The sequence below is a fragment of the Orbicella franksi genome, chromosome 6 (genome assembly GCF_964199315.1).
Source record: "Orbicella franksi chromosome 6, jaOrbFran1.1, whole genome shotgun sequence".
Taxonomy (NCBI): Eukaryota; Metazoa; Cnidaria; class Anthozoa; order Scleractinia; family Merulinidae; genus Orbicella; species Orbicella franksi.
Genome location: NC_138150.1, coordinates 17507870 through 17533953, shown reverse-complemented (window position 1 = coordinate 17533953; position 26084 = coordinate 17507870). Strand labels below are relative to the sequence as shown.

At 38.3% G+C, this 26084-nt stretch overlaps 1 long non-coding RNA gene across 10 annotated transcripts; it reads left to right on the top strand.

Moving 5' to 3' along the window:
- The first annotated feature begins 4551 nt into the window (after positions 1-4551).
- Positions 4552-26081, top strand: LOC145491066 (uncharacterized). Of its 10 annotated transcripts, XR_014049760.1 has the most exons (11): positions 4552-4562; positions 4730-4889; positions 6792-6890; positions 9000-9188; positions 9506-9610; positions 10236-10320; positions 18011-19083; positions 19558-19655; positions 23351-23435; positions 25206-25442; positions 25511-26081. It is a non-coding gene; the product is annotated as an uncharacterized LOC145491066 (long non-coding RNA). The 10 variants fall into 10 exon arrangements; XR_014049764.1 differs by having other exon boundaries at positions 4786-4889; positions 9000-9610; XR_014049763.1 differs by having other exon boundaries at positions 9070-9610.
- Positions 26082-26084: the final 3 nt, after the last annotated feature.

Below are 26084 nucleotides of genomic sequence, written 5' to 3'. Positions count from 1 at the left end.
CAAATATAAAATCCAGTTATCTGACATTGCCGATTTTCAGTTGCGTTTTCCAATAATTGAGTTTTCAAATACAGGTGGGCTTCATAGAAAATACAAAGTAACCGGTGTTCACGTTCTGTCTGTCACTGCCATAATTCTAAACAGATCTAGAAAACGACGCAAGAAAACAAGTTCATTCAACTGGAAAAGGCGGGAATCGAATTGTGACGTCATTGAACGATATGACAAACCGGTGACATACGAAAGATACGCCACTCGGATCCCGGATGAAGTGACGTATGGAATCTACGAGTGGTTTAGTTCCTAGTAGAACACACTCTAGTCCATATAAAAAGGCTCGGATATTTGTTCGCGGACATAATCTGTTCTGAGAAGCGAACAGTTTTCCCAGGGCGAACGTCGAGGAAAGCTGTGAGCTTCGAGGAACAGATAATGTCCAATTAAGGGCAAAAATATCGAGCATGTTTTTTAAGTCTAATGGAGGCTATTGTGTTTCTTATCCTTCAAATATGTTTCGCAACACCCGGGATCTTTTGAAGACCTTTGAAGATTGGGCAATAATACACGGATCCCCCCCAGTTTTAGCTGAGGATTTTCAGTCACGTGACGCGTTTGGACCAATTGGGTACGAGCGAAACATATTTGAAGTATTATAATTGCTAGAATTCCGACTAGCAAACCAAAACCGGTCACTCTAGCAACCCAGGCCGTTGATTCTCTGCTCTTGCTTCTTTTTCCACTTTGGAAATTGCACATCCATTATCAAGTTTGACATAGAATAGGTGGTAAATCTGTTTTGCCGCCAAACATGTACCCACGGAGGCTGCAGATCGGGATGATCATCTTACCTGACGAATTTTAAAAGTGACGGTTGGCGCAGCATTGTGGTGTACTATGACGTCGATATTCCTTAACTGATAGCGGAGATCTAAGTTCTGAAAATGTACTGAGAAATGGAAAATGGGTTGACATTTTAAATGATCGCTGAGAAAATCCCGAAAACTTAATCGATACCTGAGATTCCGGTAGGGCTTGCCACAAGTTGCTCGGCAACTTTTTGCATTCTGAGCAATTTCTAGTTTTCTAGATATCGGAGCAGCTTTTAGGACTTTAATTGGCCATGCTTCCATATTTTACAATATTTCAGTTGACAATTTGAGAATTTCCTGTGAAAAAAGAGCAGTTCCTCCCCCTGGGGCAGATCATGGGCGAAAGATGTATGCAGCCGGGCTGCTAGGTCAGCGGTTTTTTCAAAGAAAATCCAAAATGGCGAACGAAGATTCACGCTCCACTGATTCGAGTGTTTCAGGTTACGAAGGTCGTAAATTCAGATCCTTTGAGGGTAGCCGCAGAAGCAGGGGCAAGACTGATTACTCCAGCGAAAATGAAAATGGTTAGAAGTCTTCACCGTGAACAGCAACGACAATTTTATTGGCTCATAATAGAATTTTTACAAGATTAATATTTTTATATTGATATTGATGTGTAGTATTTACTCATACGCATTGTGAACAAATTTATTCAGGACGCTGGTCACAACGCAAAATTGCACAAAAATGCTCAGAAATTTTACTTTTGTTGTACAGATTGCATATTTTTGCATCAGACCAAATAAAAGAAGAGAGATACAAAAAAAACGTTTTGCTTTTTGTAGCAACTTTTGAGCAACTTTTGTTACAAAAAGCAACTTTTGACTTTTTTCGGAGCAACTTTTGAGCAACTTTTTGAGAAATTTTGGGCGACGTTTTGGGAAATCTCGAGCAACTTGTGGCAAGCCCTAGATTCCGGCACCCCTATTCAGACTCTATTAACACCTGGGAGCTGTTTCTCGAAGGTCCCGAAAAGCTTTCACACCCGGAAAGCTATAGTAAAATCTCAAACTTTATGATTACAGAGCTGTTTTATTCACATATTCTTAATAGGAACAGAGGTTCCCTTCATCTGAGAAGTTTCAGGCGTATACTCCTCTCTGTTTTTAGATACAGGATAACTAAAAATGGCTTTGTGTGCCTGAAAGGTTCCCGACGCTTTCGAGAAACGGGCCCTGTGCTGCAGCAACATGTCGTACAAAAGTGATCCCCGGGGGTGAGGTACACTGTAAATCTTTGCGTAGGGGTGTGCCGCTTGGACACATCAGCTTGATTTTGCAACCCTACTACAGACTAGGCACCAAAAACTCCTACCCTATCTCTGACTAGTTATTTCAATGCAGAAACTTTATCACTATCATTATCCAACATACGCTAACTAACATGTAGCGGGAACCAATATCTTACTAAGTCACTTCCGAATTTCAATTTCTATATATTTTAGAACCCCGGATAACGAACCCCGTTTTAGACTTAACTATCGTAATTAACTATCCTAATTAACTTAGTGTTAGCTTGGTGATATCCTCTGTAAATATTGTTTATTATCATTATTATTATTATTATTATTATTATTAATTTTTTTATTATCATTATTATTATTATCGTCTACACTGACCACTTTTCCGGTAAATTATACTCTATTCTAAACCAAAACTGACTGATTTCTTTACCTTATCCTCCCTATCCTAGAGTTAATTTCCTGAAAACTATACCCTTCACAGCGGCACACACCCATAAAATATATATATGGTTTGCCCCCCCCCCCCCTTCCCCCACCCCCAGGGAGTAAAGGTAAAGGTAAGGTAAAATCTTTATTTAGACACGGTATTTCCTTCAGGACGTAACAATATTGAATTAAATTAGTGTAACTATTTAACTAATAAATCACTAACATGGGCTCCTGATCACTAATAACTACTACAATAAAAGAAATGATAAAAAACCTGCTTTACAAGGAAGCCGTGTATAAAAGCAAAATAATACTTACATAAGACTACCATCAAAATCATAATTCTTCAACTTAGATTTAAATTCATCAAGAGAGGGTGACTGACGAATATCCAAGGGCAAACTATTCCAGAGTACAGCTCCGCTGTAGGACAGACTTCTTTTACAATAATTAGTGCAGGGCTGTGGAATGGCAAGCGAACAGTCACTATCTCTTAAGTTATAGGTTAAATTATCGGAACGGAAGACAAAGTGCGAACTAAGATAGTCCGGAACCATATTATTTGCAATCTTATACATCATCATTGATTTATCAACAAGGCGTCGACTGTCCAGTTTAACCCAGTTTACCATTCGCAACAATTCATCAATACTACGATCGTAATTTGATCACTTTGGAGTGACCTTTATTGACTGTGTAAGTAGGCTCTATTTCCAGCCGCCCGTGGGGGGGGACGGGGGGAGGGGAACGTAGACCGGACTCGAGAAAGCAGCGGAAATCGAACCTACTGTGTAAGAGTGATACTTCAAAACAGTTTCTTGCGATAACTATTTCGCAACGACGTCACTAGGAGATGTGTCCAACTAACCAAACGTTTGCCTTCTCTTGTACCGTGATGTCTGTTCGTTATACACTGGGGACAAATGTTGTGTTTTCAGGATGTAGAGCTGCCTCAGTGCTCACGATGTTTGAAGGAAAAACAATATTGCTCAGTCAGACTAAACAATGCAAACTGTTTTGAGAAAAGCCATGTACCAGAATGCATTTGATTTCTAATCAAATTGAGATCTATTTAGCTCTAAATATACCCCGGGGGGGGTACCCTACAAAGCTCTCCCCGAGGTCCAACCTCTTATCCTTTTGAATACCATTTTGTCAGAAAAGGTGTTCCTTTCGTATACTTTTAATTGAAAAAAATACCCCTTTCGCATACTTTCATAACTGGCTCGTATTATGAATAAATCGCCAAAAAAAGGAAGTCTCGTTTTCATTTTTATGTAGTGTCAAATAAATGAAATGATACAGCCATAAGGTGCGTCTGTTCGAAATATTTTTAAAAATAACTATTAAGAAAATAACAGATTTCCCTGCCCTTTCATCTCCTTCAAATCTCTATATACCTGAATTCTGAAAAAGGTACCCCTTTCTGGCAGAGCCTCCCCGTATAGGCCATTATAGGAAGTACACCCCACCCCCGGGAAATACACACGAACGACGTACAATTAGTTTGCAATAATAACAATCTTCACTCTCGAATGTACGAGCATTTGATTATGCCGTTTATTTTCGATTGATTTTGTCCGATGTTCGGGCACTGGAGAAAAAACATTGCTTTTGGGTTGCCTTCGTTATTTTACTTTTCGTCAGGAAGACATAATCGATTTCGTGTGGACGGTCTGCTATAATTAATAACAGCACGTGTGGAAACAGCTAATCGCGTGACAGTTTCGATAGACACCCGGAAGATATTCTGATTCCCGTCCCTAAACAGGCGGCCCTAAAATTCTTGCCTGTTTTCGGGCAACATTGAATCGTCAATGAAGAGGTAAAAGTATTTCTTGAGCCTTTTGTCTTGGAGCATATCCATTAAAAAGACCGCATTCAGGCAGCTTTGATTTTATGAAGAAACTAAAGTACCCTGTAGCACACACATCCGGTTGAGTATCCCATCATACACCAGAAGCACAATCTTAGATCACGTGCCCAGAAGCAAGATGTCTTCGAAAATATGGCGGGGAAAGGTAAGACATTTTGGCGTTTTTCTGTTATTTGGCTTGTTCTTATACTATCATAGAAAAAATTTATTCCTTCAAATTGAAAAGTAACTTGCAGACGTTAATGTCAGTGGAAGAAAGCTTTTTTAAAAGGTGAATGTGAGCATATAGCAATAACATTATCGTTTCGTTAGGGCAAATTGAAGCAGTACATGGTCTAAACTACTGGTTTGGTTTTCATGACAAATAGTGTGCAAGAGCAAATAGCTGTACATATTTTTGAACCCAGTTGGAAGCTAAATTGCGGGGCTTTCATATAAACGGATTCAGCCGGAGGGCAACTGGTTTCCACAGGTGGGCAAACCTTTTTGAACTGAACTTCTTTATAGGAAAAACTTTCCTCTAGATGGTCAAACCTAGACTGTGAGTAGTCCCTCTTTAGCTTAGCCTGTCGTGTGTGACGTGAAAGGAATCGTGGTTTTTTTTGTGTGTGTCGCGCATGACGGACTAAGCGAAAGAGCGACTACTCGTAGTCTAGGTCAAACCAGGTAGGCAAAATCATCCTTACATCCGGTCAATTTGCCCAGTGCCTGGCCCTTGATGTTATCCTTTAATTAAATTATTACAAATCCCTGAATGCAGTTCTTATGAACCATTTTAATGTTATTATAATTTTTATGGCTAGTTCCCTGAGCAAGCAAGATTAACCCATTGACTCCTGTGCTGGCCGTAACCGGCTGTGATGAGCCTTGGCCTTTCTTCCACTTCTGACATCATCACCTTTTACTAAAATTGGCCTCATTTATGCTCAACTTCCACAGGACGAAAAGATCTTTCCAATGATACCCAGATCAGAGTGATCGGCCCAATGGAGCCTGAGATATGCACAAAAATGCTCAAAAAGTTGGGTGAAAAACTCAGAGCAAAATTTCCTGCCACTACACGTGGCTGCTCCATGACAAAAATTGCCCATCTTGATGATGCTTTCTCAGAATGTTTTAGACTGGTAGCAAGCCCAGTAGAAGGTCAATTACTGCAGCAGAAAGAAAAGAAAAGGTGAAAAAGGAAAGGCAAAAAAAAATAAATAAAAATCTCAAAATTTTGATTTCTGAACCTGCCCGAGCAAAAATGTCATAAAACCCGATGCTAGTGGAAAGAGAGGCATGCTGGCATGTTGCAAATGCCCTTTTGAGTAGAGAGCTAATTTGACCCATATCCAGCCTGAAAATCTCAAAATGTCCAAAAACTGAGTTTTTGACAAAAAGCTCCAGGAGTCAATGGGTTAACCAAATCCTATGTTGTGATTGGTTACCCCAGCAGGCAATTTGGCACTATCTAGCCACACATGGTTATGTGCTGTGTCCCACAGGAAAAAAATTGTTTTTTATCCCATATTCCTTTATAACTATTGACCAAGCTTGTTTGGTCAAGATGGCTGAATTTTGGCCTTGTTCTTTTTTGCATCTTTATTGACCTTAACTCTGGTTTGGTCCATAAACATGCAAAGAAAGAACTTGGCCAATATCCAGCCATCTTGACCTCACGCTTGGTCAATAACCCATAATTATGTATTTGGACTGAGTGAAGCACAATTCAGGGTATAAGTGGGTGAGTAATTTCAAATTGAATGAGTGTGCAGAATAAGGCTGGTTACTAAAAATCCCATCAATAACAAATTTCAAGATTAAAAAAGTCTTTAAAAAACTTCTTTTGGTAAAATCCTCAGAAGTGTTTTCTATGAGTTTTTAACACTGTAGGAAACGTTAAAAAGAAAGCCAGTAAAGTGTAATTAAATGATATGTGAATGGTGTGGGTACCCGATAAAAGGTGACCAATTACCAAATTTAGTTGTGACTGGATACCTGCAGTTGGACACCCAAGTGACTGAATGGTGTGTGATGAATTTTGTTATACATTGTAGATAGGATTATCAAAATAATTTACAGATTCTTATTGATCAGTGACACATTAAATGCACACTCAGGGTGCAGAGTACAAAACTGTGTAATTGTAGAGCACATAACATGAAAGTTTGTATAGTCACTCAGACTTAAATTATAAATGTAGAATGAATGTAATGTAGTTACTTACATTAAATGCAAACTCAGAGTGCAGAGTACAAAACTGTAATTGTAAAACAACATGAAAGTTTGTATACTGAGTCGCTCAGACTTAAATTATAAATGTAGAATGAATGTAATGTAGCTACTTTAAGAGTTGCCTCATACATGTTATCGTATAATTGTTTGTTCCCAGAGAATGAAACACATCAAACTGAAAGGAGCCTAGATTTTCAAGACAGGACACATGATTATATCAACGTCATTGGAAACTAAGGCTGTTACAGTGATGTAGGTAAGTGATGACAGTTTTGAACTAATACATGTTTTATCTTCAAAAGAAAGTTAACCACAAAAAAGACCTGAGTCATTGAAATGTCCCCTTTGCAACACTGAGTGACTAGTAGAACACATGGATCATGTGTACAGCTAAAGGCATCCGCAGTCGAGTGTCAACCAATACTTTTGATTGATACTTGATCGACATCCCAATCAATACTCAGGCGACACTCGATTGACACTTGATCAACAGTCGGTTGATAGTCAGCCAAGTGTTGACTGACTCATATGAATTGATCAAAAATTAGTCAACTCTCAACTGACTGTCGACCGAGATAAACAATGGAGTGTTGATTGAGTGTCAACTGGCCACTTAATAGGGATTTGTTTACCTTGAATATTTTCACCATCGGGTCTTAGTGAACATGGAGTCACTTTAAGACAATCATGTGTGTTTGAATGTTTTTATCACTTGTCACCTTCTATTTCCAACTCTTATCTACCATTGCATTTTCCAAAACAAAGTGAATTTACGTGTATTTAATTTTGGGTGGCCATTTAATAGGGGTAAAGACACTAGAAAAACCCTTATCAGGATGACCAAAAGGTGGCTGCAACCACTTCATAGAGGTGGCCAGTTAATAGGGGTTTTATTTACATTATTTTGCTGACAATAATTTCGGGACCTTGTTAACTGGCTGCTTAACGTAGGTGGCTGCTTAATAGAGGTTCGACTGTAGTCACCAATGTAACCGCAAAATATTATTTGCAATTGCCAAAATTGAGACTAAAATTGGAAAGGGGGCTTCCATTCTGTACATGCTGCTGAAGTTGTCAATATTTTTATGCTGTTAGTTAAAGTGTATATAACAGACACATTTTTTATTTGCTTTATGGAATCTACATAAGATCATCAGTAATGTGGAAATGAAAAAAGGATATAATTTTTCCTTATTACATTTTAGCCATCTGAAAAAGTGACATTTCAATTCTGGTTAAATCAGAAACCACAGAGGGTAGAGACCTGGGACTGACCAAGCCACAATGTCAAAGCAAGAATATAGGTTGACATATCCTTCTAAACCGAAATTGGAACTTACAGGAGTGTCCAACACCTACGTGTAGTATATTCACTTTTGTTAAAATCATTTCTTTCTGTTTGGCTCTAAAAATATGTCAACCTACATTCTTATTGTGACGTAGCAGTCTTACTAGTCACACTTCTTCAACTCTCACAGTTTCTGACCCAACTGAAAGGGAACTTTCACAATCTCAGACACCTGTAGCACAGTCAAGTAACAGTGATATCCTTTTATCGATTTCCATATCACGATCTCAGGCAGATCCCATCTAGCAAATAGCTAGTTCCAGGCACTCAGTCAGTGGGGACGACCGGAAGAGCAAGTGGGCAACGAGGTGGGATCCAGGAAGGAAAGGGCAGGGGAGCCTGGAAGCATTGTTTTAAAAACTTCATTCCACCCACTTGAAGAAAGAAGCTGTTTCTTGTGTCATATGTCAAAATTGTAGTATATTCGGTATCAAGTTTCTCACACAAGTTTCAAGGGGCCATGCTGATCTTCACAGCGTGTTGTGTTCTTCTGCAATCGTTCATGTCTGCCGTGTCTAGACTCTCTTGGAGTGTGGAAGTCTCTGTGTAGGTGTAGAGAGAAGTAAATACCAGCAAATGATTAAATCCATGTGAGTTTGAGTAACTTTCAACTCCTTGAAATCATGCACACATAATAAATTATGCTCACCATTTCAAGCATCACTTTGCTTCTGACAAACAGACAAGGTGCGGATGTACATGTAAACTGTCAAAAGTAACCAATCACAGGGTATACCAGAGCTGGTATACCGTAATGAGCTGGTATACTGGAATGAGGTTTTTAAACAGTGCTTACAGGTTCTCCTGACCTCCACTTTTGTCTCCCAGGCCCTGCTCGTCACCCACCCGCTTTTTCAATCATCCCCATTGACTGAGAGCCCAGAACAGGCTATCTAGCAAATAAAGAGAATATCCATAGTATAATAAACATATTTTAAATTACTAGCACCTTGGAAACTCTGGAAATAAGTCAAGGATTTTTTTTGTTTTTCAATACAACATTGTATTTTCTCATAGGAATATCCAGATTGAATAACTTTTAGTTATTGACACTATCTTGAGAATGGTCTCATCTTAAAGCCAGCAGGCAACAGGTTCTGATGTTTGCCAAGTGAGCAACTGACCAGACTCAAATCATGGTCTGTATATTTCACTGTTAAAAGCCTCATGCTGATTGGTTGGATGAGACAGTCTTAATACTGGCAGGTTAGTGCATTTACCAGATTCATGATGATTCCAATGGTCAGCATATTGCTTTAAGTACAGGGCTGTCAAGTTTTGAAGTACACATTACAAATTCAAACACCAAAGGCGGGAGCCTCCCAGGTAGTCTGGGGGCACACCGTCAGAAAATTATGATGTTTGGATGCTTGGAAATGCTAGTTTCAATGTTTTCCAGTCAGTATTTGGGCCTCAGAGCAAGCAAACCTTGAATGACTATATTTACTGGGTTCTATGTTTAACAACCATTTTTTTACTCAAAATCTCAATGGTCTCAATCAGAAAATCTTTCCTGTTTATAGTTGTTACAACAGTGCAGACACAGAACCAATGATGCTCTGCTGACTTGGCTGAGAGGGCAAAATGAACTGACAGTAATGACTGCTGTGGTGTTTTGATGATTACTGGTACATGTACATTGTATATGATCCCAATTAAACTGGTTTAAGTCGACTTCCGACTCCTGACCACAACATTATTATTTCTTTGTTGTGGATGCCATCTTGGCACATGTGGAAGCCTGGGAGCTAGTTCTGTGAAAATGTCGCAGCTGTTTCATGACCCTTCAATCTCCTCCTGCTATACTGCTTCCATTGCATATGGGAAAGGTTAACAGTCATTTAAAACCCTTTGAAATACATCTTTATTTTAAGTTTCTTGTCAAAATAAATGGTATATGTAAAGTGAGATGGAAGTAGATGGCGAAGGATTGGCCAGTAGCTGGCTGTTTCGGCTGGCAGCCGGCCCTTAATGGCAGCCCAACTCTATTTACATGACTGTTACATGTATATTAGCCTTATTTATCTTCCTAGCATAATCACATCCTGCATTGCAGTCATCAAGATGATTAACATAAATTGATGGGGGAACCTTTTGGGTAGTTGTTGCTATCTGCATGCTATAAACAAAGTTTGCCTGTCCTGTTGTACCATTCATCATAAGATTGGAGCCTCTTGTTTCATAAACTATTTGCAGTTTTTCCAGTGCTCACAGGGTTTGAATGCTTTTAACACCTGTCCTATTTCTTACCAGGTAAAAAAACAGACTGAAGCAGCGAGAAAGTCTACATGTATGTGCTGAGACATTAGATCCCATATAGATCTTATATAATTATGAGGTGAGTCATGATCTCTCTATGTACTGTATGGTTGGAGTTGTTAGTTATTAAATTACTTTTGCTACCTGTACCAGGAATAATAACACAATGCAGGCAAAAATGAAATGAACAGGGAAGTGCTTGTTTCATTGTTGTTCACCTATATCAAGAACCTTTGTTACATTTTATGTGATGAGGTAACCTAGCCATGCCTCAGGGGTGCCATTGTTCATGAGGGAAGGAGAGACCAAATTCTTTCCACTGTACATGTATGTACACTGTATCAGTAATTCCTTAACCATCTAGCTTCATGCTACTTAGTTTTAATTTTGTTTCTTTTGGAAATTGGAGAGACAGTGTCAGTGGTCTAATGGTTACTACACTGAACTGTACATCAGCCTTTGGTTTGTTCTCAGGCAAGACACTTTAATCTCACAGTGCCCCTCACCACCCAGGTGTGCAATTAATTGGTAATTTAAAGTGGCTGAACACAGTTTTTGATACCTGTGTTTCACTCACCTTTTTCTCAAAAACCCTGGATCCTTTGGTTGCCAAACATAGCAACAAGCAAGTTAACAACACAAACTTTGGCTTTTTGATAGTAAAGCTGACCATGTGCCATTGCCATGGTAACATGAATAAATATAAACAGGCCTTTAAAATCGGTTTTGTTTATTTGCAGAAAATCTGGTCATTAGATTTCCATTATAATTAGCATGCAACAAGCTTGTAACGATGCTCACAAGTTTACACTATTTTGATAATAATTTAACAGACAGATCTTTAATTATCCCTTGTTGAAGGTTCACAAGAAGATCTAAAATTTCCTTTCGTGCCAAATTTTGTGAAATTCTAATGAGTGGTTCTCGAGAAATAGCTTATAGGCGTATTTCCGAGAAAGCTATTCCGTATTCAATCACAATTTTTTGCCTTACTACGCACACGCTGCATTTAACTGGCCCGTACGAAACGAGCAGATCTGTTTATAGTCTGTTACAGATCTGCTGGCACATCTGTAGCAGATCTGCAGATAATCTACAGATGATCTACAGATTATCTGCAGATCATCTGCAGAATGTCTGCAGAATGTCTGCAGAATATCTGCAGAATGTCTGCAGAGCGTCTGCAGCGATGATCTGCAACAAGTCTGCAAATTTGCAGACGCTCTGCAGACGAAATCAGCCTATCATGTTAAACAAAAAGCCCACAAAATGCACCAATCAAACAACGTTTATTTAAAAGATAGACAGAGGAGGTCGGTTTGTTATTCATCAAAAGTAAACAATTACTGTTGACAGATAAAGCAAATAATATCACTAGCAGGAATTTAAAGTATTTTCTTAGCGTGACATTTTCCACATATTCCAAATGAATAAAAAAAACCTCGGGTAGCAACTACTCCTTTCAAAAAATCTAGGCTTCACGTAGCCTGCGAGCAACAAGGGAGCTTGCTCAGCTCGCAGGCTAGGCTTCGCGTGCTTTTTTTGGTTCGCTTGGCAGGTTATTTACAGAAACGAGATCGAGTAAACTGGATACTAAGTGAGATTCATTTCCTTCTCGTCTGTGCTCGGCACCTGCTTGACATGAAGCCAGTTTAAAGGAACGAAAGAGGTAAGTCATAGAGTACATAAATAATGCATAACAGCGACCGCTTATCGAGTTTTTGTTCGCCTTATGTATCAATTTTTTCATTCGCTTCGTAGCTTACTTACATATATCAACAGATATCAAAAATATTCGTTTATTAGGTACTCGGTTCACGTTGCAGCATTCTACTGTGGCCTAAAGTCTATGGTGCACTAACCTTCGATCCCTGAACGGCTTGTTTCGAACATGTGTCACTAATATTCCAGCACACCAGGGCCGAGCGAAGACCGTAATTAAGAGAGGTCGCTACCAAGAGTTTACGGAACACTGACGGAATCTTGACCCGCACTGTTAACGCATACTGAGAAAGTACGCTTACACATTTGTAACAAGTTTAGATAGTGCATTGTCTTCTAGTAGGTAGCAATAAAAGTAAAACCTAAAGCCAACTTGGCATATTCAGTTTTTACAGACCAGTCAAAAGATTATTCACGATATGCGACCAATGATTAAATGTTACTTTTAGTGTGACCTTTTCATAAGGTCGGTTTCGATTCTAAGTCACTGCAGTGAGTAAATCCAGATTTTTCAAGACATAGAGTATTTTCAATAAATGAGTTTACTGTCAAGCGTTGTAGATTTCGTGTGTTCAACAGCACACATCCAAATACTCGGAATAAACATAATACACCCGCAAATAACTTGATTCACACACTGCTCTAAACATAAACTAAACATGAGTTTAAGGTTACAGTATACCTTCAGGGGTGTCTCGCGCGCAAGCGATGTAGCGCGTGCAGTTTAAGCTGTAGATACCTAAACCCCTATATCAAATTAAAGCTTATGGAGCTGGCTATCAAACCATACCAAGAATTTTGAAAGAAAATAAATTGTCAAATTTTTCACGACCACTAAATGCGAGCGCCCGAATCACCTTTCGAAAGCTACAAGTCAAAGCGAATTTCGTTTTTCGCCAATTTAATTTTTTCCTTGGTTTCAGGGCCCAAAGCGCTTAAAAAACGTGTCTGCGTTTTGGCATATTCAATTGCAGTAAAAAGTTACAGAACATTTTCGAAATAGGATTAAAAAAATGTGGAGTGATCGTACAAAAATCGCTCTCGAAGAAAAAGTATTTCGTAATTAACAATTCCCAGACACACTTTTGTAGTTTATATGTTAAACTAGCCACTGTCCAAATTTAAGAGCAATTGAACAAATTCCCTTTGAGTTGTAACTCTTTAAAGTGTCTGCTTCAAGTGAAAAAATTTATTCGAGAAAACAGCGCTAAGAAAAATTTTCTGCTTCACAAACAAACTCCGCCCACAAACGCCTTCAACTGGGTTCTCAGATAACTAAGCCAATCAGTGCAGGGAAAGTTTACTACCGTTAACCTCCTGGTGAAATTTACGCGCGAATCTCTAAAAAACTCTTGTGTTTCGCAATGCGCTCAAGGAACCGAAGGCAGAGAGATAATTTTTCTGTAGCTCGGTTTTTCTTGAAGCTGGTCTGGCAAAATGGGGAAGACTAAAAAGGATACGAACGTTGGAGTGGCTGAGCGAAGGAAACAAACAAAAGAAAGTGCCGAGAGCAACTGTGTGTGGGCAACTGTGCAATGATAATATTTCAAATGGTCTCAATGAGTCCGACGATTCGTCGATATCGGACTCATCAGAAGAGTCTCTGTCAGCATCCCTGTTATTGCTGTCAAGGTCCGAAATTTTTACAGAACCTTTCTTTTCTCTTACCACGAATATTTGCCCGCCTTATACGATAACTATAGCTTCACCCGCGTGGCAAACTTTCACTTCTTCACTCATTGATGTATTTTCATTCGTTCTTCGCTGTTTTCGCTTTTTCGAACCGGTCCATGGTTTAAACGTGGTCTATGTTTACTTATAACTTAATAGAGACACGGCTAATACCAAAAATGTTGGGTAGTCAGAACAACAATGCTGATCAACTGAGTAGTCAATTCGTGACATCCATATGGGTAATTCCCGCGAAAATCGTCTCGGTTGATTGCATACGCGCCATAGGGCTGTCAATCAAGAGGTAAACTTTTACTTCTGGTGAAAACGTAAAACCGCCATTTCTCCGCCAATATTTAGCCTTTTTCAAATTTTTTTTTCAAAAATTAGAGATTATTCTTCGACCACTATTTTGACCCAAAAATCCAAATTTGAAGAAAATTGCCGACCCGAAGGTATACTGTAACCTTAATCCATGCTGTGAGAAATTACTAACTCTTTGTAAGTATTTTTAGTGATTCGACAAAATGTTTCATTCTCTTCGCTCAACTAATACTTGTTTGTTTACATTGTTCGATCGCATTATGAAAAAACTACATTTTTTTTTCCGTTCAACAACTTCTTCTATTGCTTCAATAAGCCCATTTTCTCACAAAATGTTTTCTTCATTTTTTAAGTCCAAAATACAATAAGTATGTCACGCAGTAATTCAAGCACTGCAAGTTACTGAGTGAAGAATTATCTTGATATCTGTTTTTTGTTCGCACCAAAACGAAAAAAACTACTGAGGGAGTTTTATCGATGATTTAAGCATTTAGCCTCACATCAGTGTAATATCAATTTTGCACTTTTCACGCCAAAGGAAGAAATAAATAACTTGGATACATATTGTTATATTATACTGATACTGAGAGAAAAACTGTCAGCTGTTTTCATTTCGTAGAGACGGTCACGATCACAAAAATACATGTACTTTGGTAGAACTTTCCATTCTTATTTAGTTACAGCTTATCTGTACTTCCCTGAGTTTTTTTCTTTTGGCTGTTCCAACTTTGTTAAAATGCGGTTCATCTGGGATACGGAAAACTCCAGTTCGTTGAGAGTGACAAACCTTCCAACATACACTATAAAAAATAAAATATATTAGTAAATTACATGTATGTATTACTTTTAAAAGTAGTCAGTTTATTATTATCGCAATTATAGCAATATGATTACAAAAATGCGACACATCATCTCTGATCATGTGTGTTTGTGTACGTATGTTACTACAGGTTACTGCCTGATGCCCTTGCCCTTTAAAGTCTTCACCACATCTTGATTCAGAGCCTTACTAATGAAGCACACCCGCTTTGCTTGTCTGTGTTCGGGAGCCATGGGCAAGACTTGTTGCCAGAGTCTCCTCACTGAAGGAGGCTTCAATTAACAGCAAGTATAATTTCGTGGGGTCTTTATCGCATTGACTGTATGTGAATGGAGTTAAGTTTAGCTGAGGATATGTGGATTCCAGATCCTGGCACAAGTTCTTGTTTCCCAGGGCCTGCAACGTAGTATTTTTTACTCTCATCTTGATTACCAGACGGCAAGTTCTCGAACCTAATCATTAAATTAAAATCGAACAGGACTGCTTAATACTAGCCTGTGCATATATCACGAGTTTGATTGTACTACTAATACTACTAGACGGTTTGATTGTACTACTAATACTACTAGACGGTTTGATTGTAATACTAATACTACTAGACGGTTTGATTGTAATACTAAATTGGTTATTAAATCGATTGTTGAACCTACCGAGTTGGAGTTAGTTTCCGCTGCCTTGTGAAGAGTCTACAAAAGAGTTGAATAGCTTTAGGTACAGAAAGTCAGAATAAAACCCAAAAATTGCGAACCTTCTTGTGTAAGTTGACTACATAACTTAAGTGCCACTCAGTCCTACTCCCTTTTGTTTCCAGAAATGTTATATTTTGTACATAAATATCTATAGGAAGCAACAGATAAAAGCTCACAGGCTTCATAAAGTCACATTTATCTCTATTTTGCGCTCCAAAATTAATTTATTCTACTTAAGAAATTGCATGGCTGGATTGCCTGTTCATTTCAAAAACTACCCATTTAAATGTTCCAAGCCTCCTGAACTGGTCTTTAAATGTTACTATTAAGTACAGCTACGTATGTGCAGTGTGCACGTAAATCTGCTCAAACAGTAAAAATCTGTAAATCGCGTCACCGTTACTCCAGACTTAGTTAATATGATTTCAGCAAGAATGCTGTGAATAAAATTGTTTCTCGATTTGCTGTTCACCTCTGATAATTACCCTGTTTTTTGAACGATCATCAGAGTTTAGTTAAACTGGAATGTTACATTAAAAGATGTCTTAAAACAGTTGAAAAACCACCAACCTCCAGTCTTAATAATTTTCCCTGGGTAGGGAGTATTTTTACTGGTCTTCCTTCCTTTCTTTCCCTCCTCCCAGTCAACCATGGCGTCTAAGCCCTCGAGGATTTCTCCGGCATAATGTACTTGCAAAGCACTTGCGACGCTATATAAATCTTCTTCCGTCCAAAGAACTATAGCAAAAGCCATCTTTTTATGTCAAAAAGCAATTTCTTACAGACTGTCTTGTTTGCGTGCAAAATTTGAATGTGACACTTCAACTGAAAGGAATATCAGTGTCAGCAACATCTCCTACTCTTATTGGACGGTTCAAGTGTGACAGGTGTCGGGTATCAGCCAGGAGAATCTGTCATATTCGCAGCGGCCGATGAGATTTCACTTGTGGTTTTCTCTCTTTGTCGAGAACAGCAAATAAAGGTAAAGATAATTTGTACATTTATTTCATTTTCTTCATGGCTGCGATATACTTACATGTTTATACCCCCAAATTGAGGCATCACATTTCTTATCACTAACAAACATGCCGCTTAGGTCACCCGGTTATGCAAATCAGGGTCTGCGTTACTGACTCATTCTTGTAAGATAATGATGGTTTGAAACGTGATGTATTTCACCTCTGCCATTTCCGGGGCGTAGAAGACATCAAGATTTTAAGAACGTCTCCTTTAATATGTTTTGAAGCTGTTGTAGGTATAAGAAAAATAATCATAGTACAGAGATTTAACCACTTTCCACTTTTCATTATTCATTCACGTGTTGACTTCAACTTTCGTATCGTTGTTCTATCAACACTGATATGTCGATCGATGAAATGTTTTTCCCTGAGCATTTAGAACTGGGAATTTAACACCAATGTGCCCTGCAGTGCTCTTAAATTTTATTGAAAGGATGTGTTAGGCATATGTGTCTAATCCCTATATAATAAGAATAAATTAAGGTCGAAAGTGTATTTATCATTTAATTTAAGTGTTCAATTGATGTATAACATTTGATTTACTAGCACATTGTACGTAAGTGGCTGACCATTTATGCCTCTTATTTACGCATTTTTAATGTTCGACTATCTTTTTATTCGTAGAATCGAACTATTTTATTCATCTCAAAACGAACCAGTCATGACTGATCCAACTAAGGTTAATATACCCAAGTGACGATACAATGAATGGTCTATCGATCCGGTTTTTGGACTTCAACGTGTTGCAGATCATCTGCAGACACTGCAGATATTCTGTAGATCTGTTGTTCGTCTGTTTTCGTCTGCAGTCTTAAAATCGGGAAGAGTTTTCAAGCTCAACGTCTGCAGCAGACTGAAAACAGACTCTGCAGACGATAAATTAGGCTGCAGTTGATCTGTTTTTGTCAAAACAGATCTGTTGCAGATCTGCTGCAGATCTGCTCGTTTCGTACGGGGGGTTCTGTCAATAAGAAAGAAAAATCTGAGAATAGCTGGGTTCTTTGCATCGTTACCTTTCCTAACATATATTTATAAAAGACTAAAACCATCAACACATTGCGTTCAATTACAAAGAAAAATAGCAAAGATATTGCGGGCATTGAGCAAATAAAATGATTGCTGTATCAACGGCATGTTTGTTTTTGAAATCCTTGTGCGCGCACTGAATCCCATTAGCAAGAGCACACGCAAAAGCTGTGTTCGGCCACCTTAAGTCAATTCAGTGCTGGGGACTAACCCTGCAACAGACTAGCATCCCATCTATGGGGTGGAGGGGGAGGAGAAGTACATGTACTTTTTATCACTTCATGCTTTCAAAACCAGCAAAATTAAGCTGCGGTGTCTTGGATCACTTGGCCTGACACAAATTCTACCTTACCTTCATTGTCAAGCCTCTCCCCTAGTAGGGTTGAAACTTTTTTTAAAACAAATCTGATGACTTACTTTTAATTTAATTGTGTAGTTTGTAAAATTTAAAAGATCAAGGCTGTCACAAAGGTTAAAACACCTTCTGTTTCTTAATAGATTCAAAACAGAGAAGCAACAATGAAAGTATTTGCTGAGACTTAAAGAAAGAATGATGTTGAAGCATTGGATTCCATATTAAGAGAGTCACAATTTCTTTGTGTTTGGTTTCATGTACTAGACCTGTGGCAGATCCAGACCTTGAGCTAAAGGGGGGGGGGGGGGGGGGGGCACTGCTTTCCCTGCCAACTTTTCTTCCTTCTGTGATTGTTTGTACCCAAAATAAGGGGGGCGGCCTGGGTCTCCTGGGCTGCCCCCCCTAGATCCACCACTGTAGGCATGACAGTGTACAATGCAGGTGGAAAAAGAGATGTTACTGTTTCATTGTTCAGCTACATTGTATTTCAAGAAACTGTTCTTTGTGGCAATACTACATTTTAGCCCTTCATGGGTAGGGTGTACAAAAATTCCCTTTTTGCAATGCCTGCAGGGTTACTGTTGTGGAGGAGTATTTTTTTGTGGTAAGAGGGACACAGTAATCTACTGTTAAGCACTCTGGACTGCAGATCAAGAAGTCTGGGTTTGGGCCAACTGTTAGCGTCTCTGTTTTCTGGCAAGACACTTTACTGACTCGCACTACCTCTAAGTGTACAAATGGGTAGTGGGTAATTACTTTACACTGGCTGCAAACCCTGCGACAGTCACTTTCATCCCATCCCAACCCATCATTGTCAAACCTTGCCCCTGTAGGGTTCAAACTCTTATTAATCTGATGATTTTTTTTTTTTATTGTAAAGTTCTTTGAAACAGACAGACTCGCATCCCATTTGTGGTGGAGTGGGACTTCTCAATATCACTTAATGCAACAGAGACTGCAGGGTTAAACTGTAGTGGTTTAGATCACTTGGCCTGATGCAGACTTTACCTTACCTTCGTTAAGTCCAAACTTTTCCCTCAAGTAGGGTTAAATTAAATCTGATGACTTGCATGTATTTTTAATTGTGTAGTTAATGTAAAACTTAAAGGATCAAGGCTGTCATAAAGGTTAAAACAGTTTCCATTTCTTACTAGATACAAAACAGAATGCTGTGTGAAGAAAGATTCATATTGAGGCAATAGATTCCAATTATCAGGTGAACTCATCTTTTTCTTTCTTTGTGTTTGGTTGGAGAGGTTATCAGTTACTCAATTTTACTTGTGCTAGAAATAATTGCACACAATGCAGGCAGGAAATTAAAACAAATAGAGATGTTATTGTTTCACAGTTCAGCTACCTTTGTAAATTGCACTGCATTGTTTTCTTGGACATGACATGTTCCTCTCACAGTGCCTCCCTGCACCCATATCTACAAATAGATACTGGGTCAGTTTCATACTGGGGCTACCCCTGCAACAGATTGGCATCCCATTTAAGGGTGGGAGGGGGATTAGAGAGATGTCATATCAATATTGATGCTACAGAAATTGAGACAAGGTGCGGTAGTTTGGATCACTCAGTCTGTTGAAGAATTTACCTTAAACCTTCACCATCGAAACTCCCCCCCCAATAGGGTTGAAAGTTCAAAAATCTGATGACTAATTTATAATTGTGTATTTTTAATTTGCAGTTTCTTACTAGATACAAAATTGAGGGACAAGGAAAAGAGCTATGTGCTGAGACTCAAGAGGAGAAAGAATCAGATTAAGACATTGGATTCCATAGTAGGTCTGTCTGGGTCAATATTATTTATGTTTGGTAATAAGGTATCATGTACTAGGAATAATTATTGTGGACAGCACAGGCACAGGCGGTGTTGGACACGACTCGCAAAGCATGCCGGGAGAAAATTTCCCTGAAGCTCATTTTCATCTGATCGCTGAACTGCAAACATCTCTGCGCGCTGATGGTGATGTGGAAATATAACTTATAGGAGGTTCGCTCGCATCCGATGCTGAAAGAAATCTGGAATGATATCCGCATGAAATGTTCCGCACGCCAAGTAATAGCTGTAGATGACTTCTGGTCGATTTACAAAGCCACCATTTTCAGTGCTAAACAGATGATTTTAGGAATCGAAGCTTCACGGTTCGTCGAATCTTTACGGTTGAGAGATAAATTATTTCCGTTTCTGGTCTCTTCGAATTCGATCTTAACTTGCCGGAATTGAACCTACCTTTGACACTATCCTTCTTAGATATTTCAACTTGTGTGTGAAGTGTATCAGTGTATCACTGGCCAACAACATGGTTGTTGACAGATATGTTTTCGTTCGACGATAAGAGAGCTGAGAAGTAAAACCTACGAAGAAAAGGGTTGAATGATTCGAAATCAAAGCAATGTTTTGTCCTTGAAAACTTGTGTAAAGCTTGATTAATCGAGTTTCGCCTGCTGTAATTCCTGATTAACCAAAAGGAATCATAAATAACTTGCTAATGAGCTATGGCTCTTTCAAAATAATAAAAATGATGTGCAATAAATGAAATTAAAACACTAGAAGCTTAATGGGAGAAGTAGGGTATGTTTTGCTTTAATGTAAGTGGTAAAAAATAATTGTATTCGTCCCCTGTACCAGATCACTCTTCCAGCAAATTCTTGTTCAACTTACAAATCCAAGGTTAAATATGTACTGTGTGGATCTATTTTGTAGACAATGGGATAACACCATTTTGGTCTTGTTCAACTAGTTCCTTGAATGTGTTTAAAGTAAAAGGTCTCCAAATGACTTTGCCTCAGACATTGCCACTGTCAATATCAATGTTCAAACTGATGAGAGTTTGAGATTTCTCTTCGCCTAGTGCTTAGGTGTTGGATGTAACTTGTAGCTACTCCAAGTGTCCATTCCTGGGTTCTCAGTACATGTGAGGCCATGTAAAAGGGAAATCAGGCTCAATGGAAAGAAAGCTTGGTTGAGTTACATGAAATGAATGCTTTAGACAAATAATATACCTCATGCTATTTAAAGTGGTTGCAGCTAAGATTGCAGATGGGAGATGTGAAAAAAAAAACTGACTTACATTTACTTGCAAATAATAATTCAATTCCAAAGTATGCTTTTTAAACTGAATATTTGCAAAGTACTGACAAGCACAACAAAAAACCAGCAAAATGGCACGAAAACCATATTCTGGAAACAGCAGCCAACATTAAGTTCACTTACAAATTAGTAAACTGGAAGACTGTGAATAATAGGCACAGTCAATTAGCAATGACTGAATTGCTCATGGTCCTGTGCCTTCATTGCACGTCCTCATATCACAACTCTGCTGAAGTTTAAGGTTCAATGTAACTTGTGTAAACTAAAGGGAGCTCCTTACCCAGAACAGTGCTATGCAGGTCATTTGAAATATCTATCAGTTTAAAATTTATTATTTACTGTGAGTCCTGTGGTCAACAACACAGTGATCATGTACCGATATTGACATTTCCTACATTGGCTGTTAAATATTTTGCCAAAAACAGTCTCCACAACACTACCTCCTGTTGACTCGTAATGACTGTGACCAACTGAATTCAGAATAATCTAGCATGTAGCTGTATCGTAGATCATCTATAGTGAGATGTTTTGACTGAGATAACTAAATTGTAACAACATTTTAAAATACAAGCAGATGCACTATATTGAACACTTGCAGTAGCTCTTAAAACTTGGGATTGCCATGCAGCTTTCTAAGTAGTCACTTGCTTTATGTTATTATGTATTCTGTTTTGGTCTATTCCATTCTAACTTTGATATCCTGAACAGCAGCATGCTGTAGCTTTCCTTGTTAGATCACTACAGTGTAAGTGGATAAATTTAGTTCTTGGGAAATATAGCAAAGTTAATTCCAAGCCCATGGTCTTTTAAAATACCAGCGGGTAATTCAGCATGTGCTTCAAACACATTGGCTCGTTCTGCTCCAGGTGGGTTGACAATTATGCGTAACTATACACATGAAACACTTGTTATTAATTTTATTGATGTATAGTCTCCCACTACTACCAACATTCAAAGGAAAACAAGCATAAAGAAGTGGGAGATCAAAAATAATCAGCCATAGATGACTGAACAATAACATCCGGTCCAAGAGTAGTAAATTTCTGTTAGAGATAACAATTCAAGACAGGCAGTGATCATGATAGTGAAAATTCACTGTAAATGAGATGATATCTTTAATGGACTAGCATCCAAAGCAGGATCCAAAACTCTTGAACATCGGCCAAACAAACGGATGACATACGCACTACAAAAAAAAAACATAACAAGAAAACATAAAGATGTAAAGGGAACAAGCCGAGCCACAAAATAACAAGGGTAGAAATCACACAATCACTCCCGCGAAATACCGCGAACATATGACAAATCAAGGAAAATGCCCCAACTTCAAGTCCGATTTTGACCGTTAAAACGGCGGGGCCCGCGTGGGCTCACCGGACTTTTCTTAAAGTTCAACTCTCGAACCTAAGTTTCACACAAAAAAAATTCACAATACTGATCCCTGTTATCCTGCAAACGACCAAAAGAATATCCATGTCAAGCGCGTGTGGTAAACAAACGTTTTCAACACCGCATGATTTCCACTGACTAGTTCTGATGCAGAAATTGCTTACCTGCACTTGAGGCTTGGCATATAACTGGTCTAGATATTACACTAGCAGCTCCTAGAAAAGGTTCGTTTGATTCTCATGATGAGTGCAGAAATCGGTCGAGAAACGACAACCTACTCTCCATTCGCAACGAAAAATGTGTCCGCCATTGCTCCGGCTGAGACGACATATGAGTGGTCGAATACTGTCACGTGAACCGTGTCCAACACCGCCTGGCACAGGCAGAAAATTGAAACGAATAGAGATGTTATTGTTTCACTACTGTTCAGCTATTTTAACAAACTGTTGTTAAGTAGCCGTATACCTTAGCCCTTTAGGGGTAGGGTGTACAAAAATTCCTTAAGAATTGTTAAGGAAACCTTGATATCATAAAGGTTAAAGCATTGCTTGGGGTACTGTTGTTGAGGAGAATTGTTTTGTGAGACTGGAGGGACACAATGGTCTAATTAAGTTAGTGTACTGGACTGCATGTCAAGCAGTCTGGGTTTGAGCCAATGTTTAGGGTCTCTCCGTTTACTCTCACGCTACCTCTCTCCACCTAAGTGTACAAATGGGTACTGAGTGAATTTAATACTGGTTGCTAACCCTGTGACAGGCTAGTATCCCATCCAGGCAGAATAGTAATACACCTTATCACTTAATGCAACAGAGACCTGGATAAGCTGTGTTGGTTTGAATCACTTGTCCTGATGCAGACCTTCATGGTAAAAAAACTTGCCCCTGTATGGTTGAAGTGGAAAAAATCTGATGGTTTATTTTTAATTGTGTAGTTTTTGAAATGAAGAGGTGAAGGATGTGATGTCATAAAGGTTAAAACATTTCCTGATTCTTACTAGATACAAAACAGAGAAGAAATTATAAAAGCTGTGCTGAGACTCAAGAGGAAAAAGAATCAAAATGACACGTTAGATCCCTTATTAGGTGAGTCACAATATTCTTTTAAAGGGAAGGGTTTTTAATTACAGTGTACTTGATGCATGTACTTGGAATAATTGAACACAATGCTGGCAAATAATTTAAACAAATAGAGATGTTATTGTTTCACTGTTCAGATATTTCAAGAAACCCTTGTTATATTGCTAGCCGGATACCCTAGCCCTTCAGGGTGAGGTTGTACAAATATTGCTTAGAATAGAATGCCCGAGGTACTGTTGTTGATAACTGTTCAAATTGTGAGACAAGGGGCCTAATTGGATCAGCGGCCAATTGCTTTCCAGTCCATGTATCAATGCTTCCTTAGCCATTAAGCCTCATGAGTGATCAGCTTAAATTTTTTCCAGACAGTCTCAAAGATAATCACGAAGAAACAGTAAAGAGAATTTAGAGAGTAATCTCAAAAAGGAATTGTTTAAATTACACCAAACCAGTAAGGAGAATTTGTTTCTTGACTAATTAAGGACTCGGCAATTAGAACAAAAGGTTATAAACTGGAGGATATTGTCTTGATATATCATCAAATTCTCAGAACAAACCTTGAAAGAAATTTACAGCAAAGAACACCAGACAGCCTTGAAATTTAGACGTAAAGTTCTTGTTGACAAGATCATGTACGTTATCATTTCAAAAGTGCCAAAGGAAAAAATGTACCTAATTTTATTTTGCTATAGAAAGTAAATGAAAATGCTGCATAGATTTAATTTGAGTGGACAAACATAGGGATCTTATCCATAGATCTTAAAGTTAGACCCATCTTGTAGAGCATAATAACAGTGCCACATGAGAGTACTGCATGTGTCCTCAAAGTGCACGTGAAATAACTTTCTTGATTACAAACGTCAGTCTCATCATATGCCAAAACGTTTTATAGTGGGATAGAAATGCCTCATAACTGCGTTCACATCACCAAGTTATTTAATTATTTCTTTGTTTTTTATTGCCACGGCATTTTACGTTTCCACCGTCGTCTGAATTTCCCTCTGGGATTTCAGACACCTTTGGGGAATGTTCTTGAAATAGCTGTCAATGTGAAAGTCGCTTTCTGCCTTTCAGTCGTATAGTTTCATAAAAGCTTGTCAAAACTAGCTGTAGCTGTCGGGTTCTCAGATCAAAGGTGAACAAGAGAAAAGCATAACTACCAGTAAATTACAGTAAATTCTATTGTAATTAGCTAATAATTGTCTCGCACGTACATGTACGTCTTAGAAAACGGTTTTTGCTTGTGTGCGTAAGACAGTACAGCATTTGAGCAACAGTTTGAATTTCAAAGCAAATTTGTCTTGTTATTTATTCACTTGTGTCGATATTTCAATTTTTATTTGTATTTTGGTTATAAGCGTCCATAACCTATATTTTAATACTATAGAAACATGAAGCTACCCTAGAGCTTCCCATTTTCAAAAAATTTAGGAGGGAAGAAAATGCAAATATTTTCCGTTTTGTCGCGAACATTTTTGCCGTGAAATTTTCAGTGTGCTATTTTGCCGGTGAACTTTTCGCCAGCAAACGTTGGAAATCAAGGTTAATTTTAGAGTGCTATATTTTAGCTGGTGTTATTTATTTCGAGTTGCTGCTTGTCCGCGTTTTAAGTTGTTTTTAGTGTCATTTTTGATGATATAACCAAACCGACAAACGCATTCCCGATGGGAGAATTGACATGTAAACTAAAGTCGACTATACACTGTATGTATGTTTTGTTCTCTGGATTTCAGTATACCCATTGTTAATTGGACGTTTTATTTATCTTTCTTTCAGGCTGTCATCTCAAGTGTACATGCAGTGACATTAACACGGAGAAAGGAAAGCAAAGAACATCGCTTAGTTGTTGTTTTTTTTTTCCAGTGGATCAAGTTTTAAAAGTAAGGTAGATTTACGAGACAAAGTTTATCTCGATTGAGTTTCTTGCGAAAGATTGTTAGGGCGGAACTCGTATCAGTGATTTCATAACACAAAACTCGAGTCAAAAGACGACATTGGAATTACTGTCAATTTGTCTTGTATCTTGCTAGTTTTCGAGGAAGCAGTGAATTGTTTTTCAAGTTTGGAGCTTTAAAATTAAGGTAGAGTATTGGCATTACCTGGATTTGTTTTTGCAACCCGAATTTTCAGCCGAAAGTCTCGTTATTAAACTCGCTGAAATTACCGTCTAATTGTGTAGTATCTATTTTACAAATCTACTGAAATCTTTCTAGTTTTCGAGGACGTGTGGAATTTATGAAAAGGTTGCGCTTTTAGAAGGGCCATTAAAAAATCGAAACACGGAAAAAATGTCCTTAGAAAAAAAAGTCTGCAATTTTAAATGGTGTCTGGTTTTGAGTCAAACATAAACAGAGTCTTTTGGCGGAAAAAAATCTTGCTCTATGTAGGATTTTTCCCATCAAAAGTCACAGTATATGCTTGATTTCTGGCTAGACTCTGTTCAAAAGTGCAGAATTTTTTTTCTTCTTGGCAACCCTACATAGTCAAAAAATAGTAAAAGAGAGCCTACATTTTGACTAGTTTCCAGGCCCTTTTAAAAGCGCATTTTTTTTTATTTTGTTTTCTTATTGAATTGTTTTTAATTGAATCATTAAAAAGCCAATAAAAGTTATATTGAAGACAAGTGTGTAATTGACTTCTACTTGCTGTAGTATT